Genomic DNA, 12,332 nt, shown 5'->3' with positions numbered 1-12,332 from the left:
ACGTTGCTGCCAATATCAAAACTTCTGCTACTTAAGCAGTCCCTAAACTTCTAGTATTTATCTGGCTTCAGGAAATGAGGTGAAAAAAGCAGTAGAGGGAAGCTAAATGTAAATTGATAATAAGAACAATCCTTACTGGCCACCACTCTGCACCTGGCACTGTGCTAAATGCTCTGCATGCGTTCAGTTAATCCACACAACCATCCTCTGAGTAAATATGGGGAATTACTCTCTCTAAAATACAAATAGGGAGGCTGAAACTCAGAGAAGTTAAATAACCTGCCCAAGGCCTCACAGCTAGTAAACTAACCTCCATCTATAGAATGTAGGAAGATATCAGCCCTCTCATTCAGCGAAGAGCCCCAAGGAATTACACATGCAGCCAAATCCCAGAGAATAGGTGGGACCTAAATTTCTCTTTTGGAACCCACTAGCTGTATAGAATTAAAACGAGTGTTATCATCGACGAGGTAGTAGTTTTCTTCATATCTGCTTGTTCTGTTCCAGAGTGCCGAGTTTCTTCCCCTAGAGTATGCAAATGCACTTTAGAGCTTTAACTCACAACAGAGGGAAACATGTCATATTACTACTTATTTTAAACCAACCCCTGGAGCGCTGTGATCTGTCCGTCTTTGATCAAAGGTTCTTCCCGAGCAGTCTGACTTTGTGAATTTTCCTGAGCTGTGTTAAATGGCATCCCATTAGCATCAACATGAATGAGGAGCAAGGGGTGGGCTTGGCACAAAAACCTGACCTCTTATTAGTTGCTATTCTGTTACTTTATTTGTCAGCACTGATTCAATGGCAGGGAGAGAAGGCTCATAGGAGATGATGTAGAGAGACTATGCTACACTTTACGGCCTTTCTCAAGCCATCAGGGTAAAGAAGCAACTGCTACTTACATCCATAATTATATGTGGCGTTTTGTCTCTGTAATTAAATTCAAAATAAATCACATGCAGCAATTGGTTAAATTTAAATAATGTTGCAAAAAAATTAAAAGATCAGTGAACGAAATGAGCTTCTGAACTTAGGGACATGATTTGAGGACAGACTGTTATTCACTCACACTAGCAGGGTTTGCGGCTGCAAAAAATAAACTCGGTAACACTTAACTCTGCTGAATCGAGGGTGTGATGAGGCCGTTAGAATCTGTGCCATTGGACTGGATTATATAGGAAACAACTGTAATAAACCCCCATGCATAGAAAATTCAAAACTTTAAGTTCAAAATAATGGATGTTCGTTATCTCGTTTCAATTTATTTTCCAAATGATTTGAGATTCCTCAAGAATTACACATAATATTCATTAAAATCTAGTGGGATTTTTCCAGTCCTTCAAAAGAAGCTGAGGTACAAAAGAGAGATTTATCCAAATCAGTAGTTCTGATACTAGGATAAATCAAAATAACTATGTATTGTAACAGTAACAATACTTCAGGCTTGCTGGGTATTTTTTGGGTAAAAAGCACTCTCATATATGTTAAATAAGTACAGGCATCCCTAAAGAGTCCTGAAAAAGACCTGATTTGTGGTCACTTTAAACTGCTCGCTGTCCGTTGGGGGAGATGGGCGGGACAGGATGAATGGGGGAACCCAGGGCCGGACTTGCCCAACGGACGTGATGGACAGTAGGACAGGCATTGATGAGGGGGTTTTGCCCGGTGTTGTCACAGAAAGAACTTCAAGGCCCAGAAACTGGACAGTAGTGTGCTGCTGTGGCTGGAGGAGAAAAGGTCTTCGCTTCTCCAGCTGGGTGGAACACCTCACTCTGGAAAGGCTAACAAGAGGCATTAGGCCTCCCCGAGACTTCGGGGAGACACTGGGAAGCCATATCTACCGGCCTCTCTATCACGTGTATAAACCTTGCTCTGCTTATTGGTTGCTTTAGGAGTAAATCTAAGTAAAAGCAACCTTGAACCAAGTCTAAGTTATTCAAAGCCTGTCCTTGAACCTGAACCAAACTTTGTGGTCTTCTGAATGCAGTGTAGTCAGGCTTTCATGCCCAAAACTAGGCCCCCAATATCCTGAATTATGGTTTATTCAGTCCATTCAAAATTTGTACTTAGAAAACAAGCAAATAATTCTCCAACTTGCCAGGGCAAGAACCCACTACAAGTAGACAGCTTCTGCAATCGGACTTTTAAAACTTCAGTTTTAGCTAAGAAAATTTGGTAGATATTTAGTTTACATTTTTTGTTACTAAGGGGCTGATTCTGATTTTCCTAAAACGAAAGAAGTCTGTTCTGTGGGTTCGTATCTGCCCTATCACGTCTATCGTATTCTCTTTGTTAGAAGGAGTCAGTGAGTCCAGCCAGCACTCCTGAGGGGAGGGTTGTACCAGGGAATGATATCAGAAGGGGAGATCGTCTGGGACCCTCCTACAGGCTGCCTACCGCAATATGCCGCCTCACTAATAGTCAAAGAAACATAAACTAAAATAACAACATACCATTTTAAGTGTTTATGTTATAACAGTTTTAAAATGATAACATCCAGCAATTGCCAAGGTTTGATGAAACACGCTGTGTTGGGAGCAGACATAAATTGACACAGCGTTTTGAAAGCCATCTATAAACAGGCATTACGATCCGTTGAAATATTCAAATCCTTTTAACCCAGTAATTCCACTTCTAAGAATGTATCCTAAGGACATAATAAAAAGCAAAAAACAAAACAAAAAATCTATAGGCATGGATGCGATTACTACAATATTATTTATAATAGTAAAGCATTGAGGGGAATGGTTAACTAAATAGAGATTCATCTACCTTATGGAATATTACACAGTAGTCATCGTTTATAAGATCATGGAATAACACTGTGAAATGCTTATGATTTAACATAAAGCGAAAAGATGAAGATAAAAAATTCTTTGTAAATTATAGTTGCTATCAAGTAGAGATATTTATAAGAATAAAAAACTAAAAGAATTACTCCCAAATGCTATCAATAATTGAATTTGAGTGATGGAATTATAGATAATTTTTGTCTTATGTTGACAACTTTTTTTTTTTTCTTTTTTGAAGGTTGGCACTTGAGCTAACATCTGTTGCCAATATTTCTTTCTTTTTTTTCTTCTTCTCCCCAAAGCCCCTAGTACACAGTCGTATATTCTTGGTTGTGGCATGTGGGACGCCACCGCAGCGTGGCCTGATGAGCGGTGCCATGTCTGCGCCCAGGATCCAAACCAGCGAAACCCCGGGCCACCGAAGCGGAGTGCATGAACATAACCACTGGGCCACGGGGCCGGCCCCTACTTTGACTTTTTAAAATTGTAATTAAAATAAGAAAAAAAGAATAGTAGGCCTTGATTCATCAACATATGTATGCATATAGCTGTGATTACAGGAAAACAACCTCCTCTGAAGAATTATAGGCTTTGTTTGGCCCAATGATATTTTCTGTGAAGTAAAGTATCTCTGCAGTCTGTTTCACCCAATTTCTTACCTTAAAAATATCATCGTACATCTATACACGTTTACATACTGGTTTTATAATTTTCAAAGCATTTTACTGCTACTCTTCAATTTTTATCATCACCACACTCTTTTGTTTAGTCTTCCCATTGCAGAGATTAGAAACTGAGGTTTGAAGAGCTGGTGGCGAGGTTGCAGAGCAAATGGAACACTCACACACTGCTGATGGGAATCCAAGACAGGACAGCCACTTGGAAAAGAACTTGGCAGTTTCTTATAGAGTTAAACATAAACCTATCATATGACCCCACATGCAATCCCACCCCTAGAGATTTACCTAAGAGAAACGAACACTCGTGTTCACACATAAAAAATCTGTATTTGCATGCTTCTAGTAGCTTTATTCCTAATGGCAAAAAAAAAACAAAAACAAAAACAAAAAAACCCAAACTGGAAACAACCCACATGTTCTTCCACTGGTGAATGAATAAACAAACAATGGTCCATCCATTCGGCAGAATATTCCTCAGCAATAAAAAGGAGTGAATTACTGACACATGCAACAAAATGGACAAATGTCAACCACGTTATGCTAAGTAAATGAAGCCACACCCAAAAGGTTATTTATTATATGATCCCATTTATGTGAAATTCTAGAAAAGGTAAAATTATAGGGCCAAAAACTGTCTGTGGTTGCCAGGGGCCGGGGGTGAGAAGGATTAACTGCAAAAGAGCAACACAGGGGAATTTTGGCGATGATGCAACCGTCCTACATCCCCGTTCTGGTGGTGGTTAGATGACTAGACTTTGTGAAAGCTTACAGAATTGTGTACCAAAAAGAGTGGGTTTTACTGGGCATGAAAAGAGAAGATGCAGTGACTTGCCTAAGGTCATTAGACTAGTCTGCCACTGTTTTTAATATAGACTATTTCGATCTCTACCTCTTTCTGCCTTCACTGCTGCTTTTCATAAGACAGAAATATGTCTTATTAAAATTATTTCAGACACCAGCAAACAGATTGGAGAAATTTTGTTGAGTCCTGGTTCCCACAAGAATGACCCTGAAAAATAACCAACTTTGTGGGTTTAGAGAGCCTGGAGGAATTGGTTTGGAAGTCATTCCAGTGGCGTCTCCGCCCTCTTAAGGATCTCCTGCGCTCCTGAGACGATGGCCCAGCTGCTGCAGCAGCACTTTTCCTCTGCGAAAGAAAGAAAAGGAAAACTAACGCTTTATTGAGCTCCCACTATGGTGCCTGAAGCAGCTGAGGATAAGAAGTTTTACCTCCAAACCAAGGTATTATTATTCTCATTTTACACACAAGGAAACTGAAGCTCAAAGTGGTCAAGGAAGTCACTGAGAGTGAACTCAGACCCCTCTGTGCTTGACTAGATCCCACCTTATTTGAGCAAAGGTGATTGACTCATAGACTTGTTATTAACGCTTTCTTTCCCATTGCAGCGTCACAAGAATTTTCTATACCTAGAATATGGAGATACATCTATTCTAATAGGAGAAGGGAAGGAGTCTCTTTTTTTAATTTGCAAAAAAGCGTTATATAAGCAAATAATGGCCCTGGCTGCCCTCCTTACCACTGGCGAGTGGCCATGGTGCCTGTCTCTACAGACCATCCTCACTGTCTGTGGCCAATTTCCTTCTGTCTTCATGCATGAGAGTTTCGGCTGGTATATCTGGGGAAAGGAGAAATTCTCTGGAGATTGAGGAGCCAGGATGGACAGGCCAGGAGGGCAGAGGCAGAGGATAAAAACCTTAGGCAGTGAGAAGGATGAGGGCAATGAAATAGCACAATGAGCCACTAGGAAACTCTCACCACTTTGTCTTGTGCATTCACTGTGCTAAGCTTTCAGAGTTTGCTTACCATAGAGAAGCTGGGTCTCTGGTCAATCAATCTGGTGGATTAACATCCAGGCCAGAGTCTTTAGAGCTCATCCTCTATAGACTGAGATTTTATCCCAGGAAAAATCAGAGCCAAACTGATGATAAGGTTTGACTGAGTGTTTTGTCTGCCATGTCCAGATCTCAGTTGTTTTTCACCACCATCTTCCAGGCAACTCAATCAGGGTTCCGCCAGTCTCTGCTGCTATAGACTACTCACCTTCCCCCGCTGGAGTAGAACTGGGCCTGAATGAAATGGCAATTTGTGCTTAAATTGAAATTCTAACCCAAAGCCTACAGGAAAGAGTGTCTGTTGTAGTCATGAATGCTGTTCACCAAATATTCCCACACTTCTGGGAACATGTTAGGAATGCCCACTGGGGCCCCTTTATGGTTCATCAATACCATGGGTCTAGTTCTGATCTGTGAAACGTGAGCAGAAATGCAATGTGGAATTTCTAGACCTCGTACTTAACTGTCCACTCTCATGGGGATGGGCCATGTGAGATACAATGCCTGCTCAAAGTAGTAATTGGTGGCCTAAATTTCTGGTTAAACAAGAAATGTTCTCACTGAGCTATATAGCAGTATGATATAAAATTTCTGAAAACAAAAATATAGCACTGGGTTTGAGATGTCTGAAAATAAACTGTCCAGAATTACCTTAATAAAATTCTGTTAAACTAAGGTTATTTATCTCAAAACCATCAGGCTAATTAAGCTCTTATATGTCTCTACTACAATACTTCTTTAAGGAAATTCAGTGGGTTTACAAATAGATCTTTTGTGTTGAAAAACAAGTTTTTAAACCTTGTTAATTTTCATACCAACAATTTCTTTATCACTTGTGTTACCATCTGTTTGATGTATTAGAGACATTTAAAAAAACTAAAAACAAAGGTTCTTATATGTTCATAAAAGAAGAGCGAAATATTAACACCATTAGAACCATAACATAAAACCATTAGTTAAGATTTTATTACCATCTTTAAAAACTGTCATTAGCTGTTAGAATATCATGTACTGTACAGAGCATGTCGGGAAAATATATTCACAATGAAACTTTCTTTAACTTTTAGTCTTCCAACATGCACAACACTGCTTGGAAGCTGTTCACTATCCTTAAAGAATACATTTTTATTTTTTATTTTAAATGTCCCTAAGTTAAGAGAGGCATGTATGTTCCTCTTAGACAACAAGAATATCCTGATATTCAGATAAGAATACCCCAGAGAGAAGGTCTCTGAGAGCCCCAGAGCTGGCTGGATCCTCCTTTTCCCAGACTTGCTGTATTTCACTGATTCTAAGGTACATTCTAAACATTTTTACATTTTAATATTACTATTTCTCTCTAAATTGTGTTGATATCACCCTATCATCATCTGATAGTTAATATTGTATATCTGAGAATAACATGATTTTTATTTCTTTAAAGACAACTTAATACTTCTATCTAAATGCTTCTAAGATTTTTTTATGTTTTATATTTAGCAAATATTTTATATTTAGCAACACCCCAAAGTATAATGGCTTAAAGATGCAATCCTTTATTATTTGTCATTATTCTGTACTGATTCAGTGGGTGAGCTAGACAGCGTCTCTGCTGGGTTCATGTGGCACCCTTGAATGAGTGCATTCAGCTGCCTGGTCAGCTGAGCTGAAAGACACACAACGACCTCACCTGTGTGTCTGGCAGTTGGTCCTGGCTGTCAGCTGTGGAGTCTTGATATTCCTCCACGTGCCCTCTCATCCTCCATTGGATCAGACTGGATTCTTTCCATGGCAGTGTTGCCAGAGAGAGAGGTGGAAACCACAAGGCCCCTTAAGGCCTGGGCTCCAGAACTCACAGAGCATCACTTCCATCAAGTTCTATTGGTCGTTGCACACACCCTGATTGAAGTAGTAGGGAAACAGAGTATACTTCTTGATGGGAGATGTTTCAAGAATTTATGGCTATATTTACTGACATCCACCCTCTGGCCATAATTATTTACATTCCTCCCACATGCCCCTCCTAAGACCTCCAAAAGTTTGATACAACTATAGCATCAGATTCAATATTTACATTATCTGCATGGGAGATTAAGGCTCCCCCTATGTGACAACTCACGATCTAAAGATTGATGAACTAAAACAGGGGTCCAAAAACTTTCTGTAAAGATCCCCATAGCAAGTATTTTTGGCTTTGAGGGCTGCATAATCTCTGTTGTAGCTATTCAGTTCTGCCATTGTAGAGTGAAAGCAGCCATGTACACAAATGAATGGGGCTGTGTTCCAATAAAAAAGGTATTTACAAAAACAGGCAAAGGAGTGGCTTTAGTCCATGGGCCATAGTTTTCCCAGCCAGAATGAGAAGATGAGAGGCCCCACAGAGGAAAACTGAGGTGCCCCAGCCAACGGTCTGAACCAACTGTTTGATGTTAGAGTGAGATGATTTGAGACCTTTCAGTCCACCCAACTCTCTTACTAATTTAGCCCATGTGAAACCAGTACAGGAACCTCTAAGCCAACCCACACAATCATGAGACATCATTGTTTGCCATTGTTTTAATCCACTAAGTTTGGGGCATTTCGTTACACAGCAACAGTTAACTAAAAGAAAAATTGGTACCTGGAAGTGGGGTGCTGTTGTAACAAAACTACATGGCATTTGGTAAATAGTAAATATATGCACATTTTCCTGGGGAGAAGATCAATAACTTTAATTAGATCTTTATAAGCATATAAGACCTACAAAAAATATTAAGAGCCTCTGATCTGGATATATCTCAACAAAAATATTTACTGTCAAGATGTGGTAGATTACATATGGGCACACAATTTTTTGCTCTAATTTAAAACCTTAATTAATATCTTGAAATTCATCCATGGAAGACCTCAAAATTAAGAATCCACAGCTCAGATATTGGAGTATTTTCACTAATTTTTCGTTAGCCTTTTCTATCTGCAGACACAGTTCTTTATTTAGCTTATTGAAATTATTTTTCATTGTTATATTGATTATTGTTTCTGCTTCAAGTGCTCATGATTTCTCTTTATAAGCATCAGCCATCTATATATAGGCTCTCTATGCTCTATCTCTAGTCTCACTAGCTTCTTACTTGTCGTTTTCATCTCTATATCCTTTTCTTTGTAATTTTAGCAAGCCTCTCAAGTATTTTCTCCATGTGACTAATTTGGTTTTCTTTAGTGTCAATTCAGTTCTTTATAGCCATATCATTTGTGCGGATCTGGTTTAAGAGTCTGATTAGATACGCCAAACACTTGAAGAAATAATTGTTGAGACAATTAAAGAAATATGAACCTGGTTCAGATATCAGATGTACTGAGGAAGTCTTATTAGTCTTCTGAGATGTGGTGATGGAACTGTAGTTACATTTTTTAAAAAGAAGAAAAAAGAAAGATTTTATGTGTCAGAGACATTGACTGAAGTATCTACAGAAAAAATTATGTTTGGCATTCGATTTAAAAGATTTTAGTCCAAAAAAAAGAGTCAGAGAAAGGCAGGTTTAAAAAATGGTTCATGAAATATTGTAACTATCTAAGTTGGTTGATAAGCACATGGTAGTTACTATATTAATCTCTCTGCTTGTGTATATCTTTTAAACATCCCACAATATGAAGCATCAAAATTGTTAAAAAATAAAGTCTGGGGGGCTGGCCCCGTGGCCAAGTGGTTAAGTTCGCGCCCTCTGCTGCAGGCGGCCCAGTGTTTCGTTGGTTCGGATCCTGGACGCAGACATGGTACTGCTCATCAAACCACGCTGAGGCAGCGTCCCACATGCCACGACTAGAAGGACCCACAACGAAGAATATACAACTATGTACTGGGGGGCTTTGGGGAGAAAAAGGAAAAAATAAAATCCTTAAAATAAATAAATAAAGTCTGAACTTTCCTGCTTTTAATACAGATTTAATCTATGCTAGTTCATTGTTGATGTCTTTTCTTTAAACATCCCACACCCTCCATGTTTCTGCCTGCCTTCCAATCGGCTTCCTTTCCATCTCAGTCTGATAGTTTATATCACCTTTTTCTTATGTCTCATTTCATAGAATAGGTTTAAAGGTTTTTTGAGAACACTAAGCAGATGTCCTGTTCTTGCAGAAAATCTTTTTTAAAAACATGTTCTTCTTGCCCATCATGAAACTATTTTCTTCATTTTTCATTTTTCAGAATCTTTTCAGATTCCCTGTGTTAGTTCACATTCTTTCTGCTTATTATCCCTGAAGGAGACAGGCCTTTCTGGGCCTGGTTTTCCCCCTAAACAGGAAAGGTATGTTCTGCTTGGTTCCCTCATTGGCCCACAGGCTGTTGTTATACTTTTCCTTTCAGTCAGAAGTCTAGGTGACATACATTTCAGTAAACCGGAGTCCTGGGGCATGTGAGCAGGATATTGAAACACTGAAAATCCAAGCAGGGGACTTCCATCTCTACGGTATCTCTTCACTGTGTCTGGTGAAGCTGCTCTATGGGAAGCTAAGCTTCTAGAAAGCTACTATTCTGTTTCTATTTGGCCAGTTATTCATTTTATGTACAAGTGGTTTGCAAGGCCTATCAGCTGCTGCCAGCTTCACAGGCCTTCCTAACTCTTAAAAAAGTGGTTCTGCCACTTGACCAGCTCTGTTCTTGGTGGCTTCCTATTGCCACTCTTTTTAATAACTGCTGATTTGCACTGGTGAAATGGAACCCAAGTAGGTTCAATGGAACCAAGTGCTTCTGCGTGGTTTTGTAATGTGTCAACTGGCTAGGCTGAGCTACATTTCTCAGAATTCTCTTTCCTGTACGTTTCCAGTTAGGGTAGGCCACAAGAGACATTCTTGTGTGTGATTTAAAGGGCAAAAATGATCAGCAGCCATTTTTTTTATAGCTTGCCTACATTGTCACTTACTTGCTTGCTTACCTTGTCGGTCTGCAACAGCTCCATCTTCCCTTGGATCCTCTTTCAGCTTCTCCAACTCCTAGGCCAAGCGTGTGTTTAGCTCCATGACTAAGAGCAGCCATTTCTCCTGCAGATACCCAAGCCTCAAGATCAGAGGCAGTGAGAGCTGACAGTTTTCAGCTCGTTCTTGTGGGTTTCAGGTCATGCTTATGGGTCTCAGCTTGTCCTCTCTCTCCTACACTTTACATCTGTCTTCCCTTCCCAATTGCCTGTCCTGTGAACTTCAAGCTGCAGCATCAGGTGTGAAAGCAACAGCCTTACAGGACCTTCTAGGCCAGCTCCCACAATCAAGGTTAGATCCCCGTCACAAAGCACATTGTGTGTGTGTGTGCGTGTACGTGTGTGTATGAGCTACATCTCAAATAGCTATCTAAGTCTATCTATCCCGTTTAGCTAATTTCCTAGTGATTCTGCTTCTCTAATTGAATCTTGACTGAAAAAGTTCCCTGTCTAATCCTTGACCCACTTTACTTCCTGCTATTTCATTTCATAGTTTGGGATAGTGGTTGATTTCTCCCAAAGTCTCTTCAATTTAACTTTGTGGTTATTTTGTTGTTTCCCTAGAGGGGGCTTTTACTTCAACACTCAATAACTCCCTTCAGTCCAGTTGAATGTACACTTTATTTAACAGAAACTCCTTTAGTTTTCTGGCACATGATTTGTCTTTGCCTAGTAAATTAGAAGCAATGATAGAGCCATGAGGGATTTAGGTGAGGAGGTTATTTAACCATTTTCGTCCACTGCCTCTTGGGAGGAAAAAGATTGTCAGCCCAAATCTAACTCTATATGTTCTATGTCCATACAGATGTTACTCTATTGACTCTAGCTCTTGGTTTGAAGAAGAGTGCAGGGAATCAAAAAAAAAGGTCACAGGTTTCCACTTTCAGCTATGACTGAGTAACTCATGCCAACCATGTCCTCCCACTGTCTACAAGTATAAAACTAGACACAATACATGAAACCACTTTTCAGACATTGAACTACAACTAGTTCAGATCTGTGATCCCTGAGAAAAGGCAAATAAATGAGGAGAGCCCTACAATCACCTCGGCATTCTGCCTGCAAGGATGATCTGGACAATGACACAGGGAAGGGATTCCATGCAGCATATGGTGGTCTTGTTAAGTTTAGTAGCCAGAGATCGAGGTTTGAGGAGGATGAGGTCCCTGGAATGTGTGGGATAGGGCACTAGGGAGGAGGGAGCTATGCCAAGAAAGAGCCCCAGAAATATGCATGACATCTCCTTGAGTTTTTGACTGAACATAAGCAGCATATAAATAGGATGAGATTCCAGAAGTCCAGGCAACAAATGGAGTTCTAAACGCAAAAGTTCCCACAGCTCATACTGGGCTGGGAAGTGTCTGAGTTCAAATAAGCCAGGATGAAGACACCTTCTTGACACTAGGGCATTCAGTAGGGATCACCTTAGTAGTAGAGCTATGTTAACCATGGAGTAAAGCTACACTAACCCTCCCCTAAAAGCTTAAAAGCAAGATCTCTAAATAAGCAAGCTGATCAGCAAGTAACTTATCTGTCTGACAAAATGAAATCCAACACTCATTGAAGAAAGTAACAAAATCTAGACACTCAATAATGTAACTTTCAGTGTCAACATCCATTTAAAAAATGACTAAGCATAAAAAGAAACAGGAAAATGTAACCCAGAACCAGAAGAAATATCAGTTAGAAAGAAAGAAACTCATAAATTATGGAGAAGATAGATTAGCAGATAAGACTTTGAAACAGCTATTATAAATATGTTCAAGGATTTAAAGGAAAATGTAAACATAATGACTAGGGAAATAGAAGACATAAAAACCAATAAATGGAACTTCTGGAGTTAAAAAAAACAATATCTGCAATTATAAATTCACTGGATAGGCTTAAAAGAAGATTAGACAGGACAGAAGAAAATATTCCTGAACTTGAAGACATAGCAATAGAATCTATCCAAACTAGAACACAAAGAAGAAAAAATGAACACATACTCAATGATCTATGGAAAAATCTCAAGCAGTCTGGCATCTTTGTAACTGGAGTCCAAAAAGGGAGAGGATACAAAAGTTATTTGAAGAAAT

The sequence above is a fragment of the Equus caballus genome, chromosome 1 (genome assembly GCF_041296265.1).
Source record: "Equus caballus isolate H_3958 breed thoroughbred chromosome 1, TB-T2T, whole genome shotgun sequence".
In the NCBI taxonomy this organism is placed as follows: domain Eukaryota; kingdom Metazoa; phylum Chordata; class Mammalia; order Perissodactyla; family Equidae; genus Equus; species Equus caballus.
The sequence above is the reverse complement of the archived record's forward strand: the minus strand, read 5'-3'. Positions refer to the sequence as shown.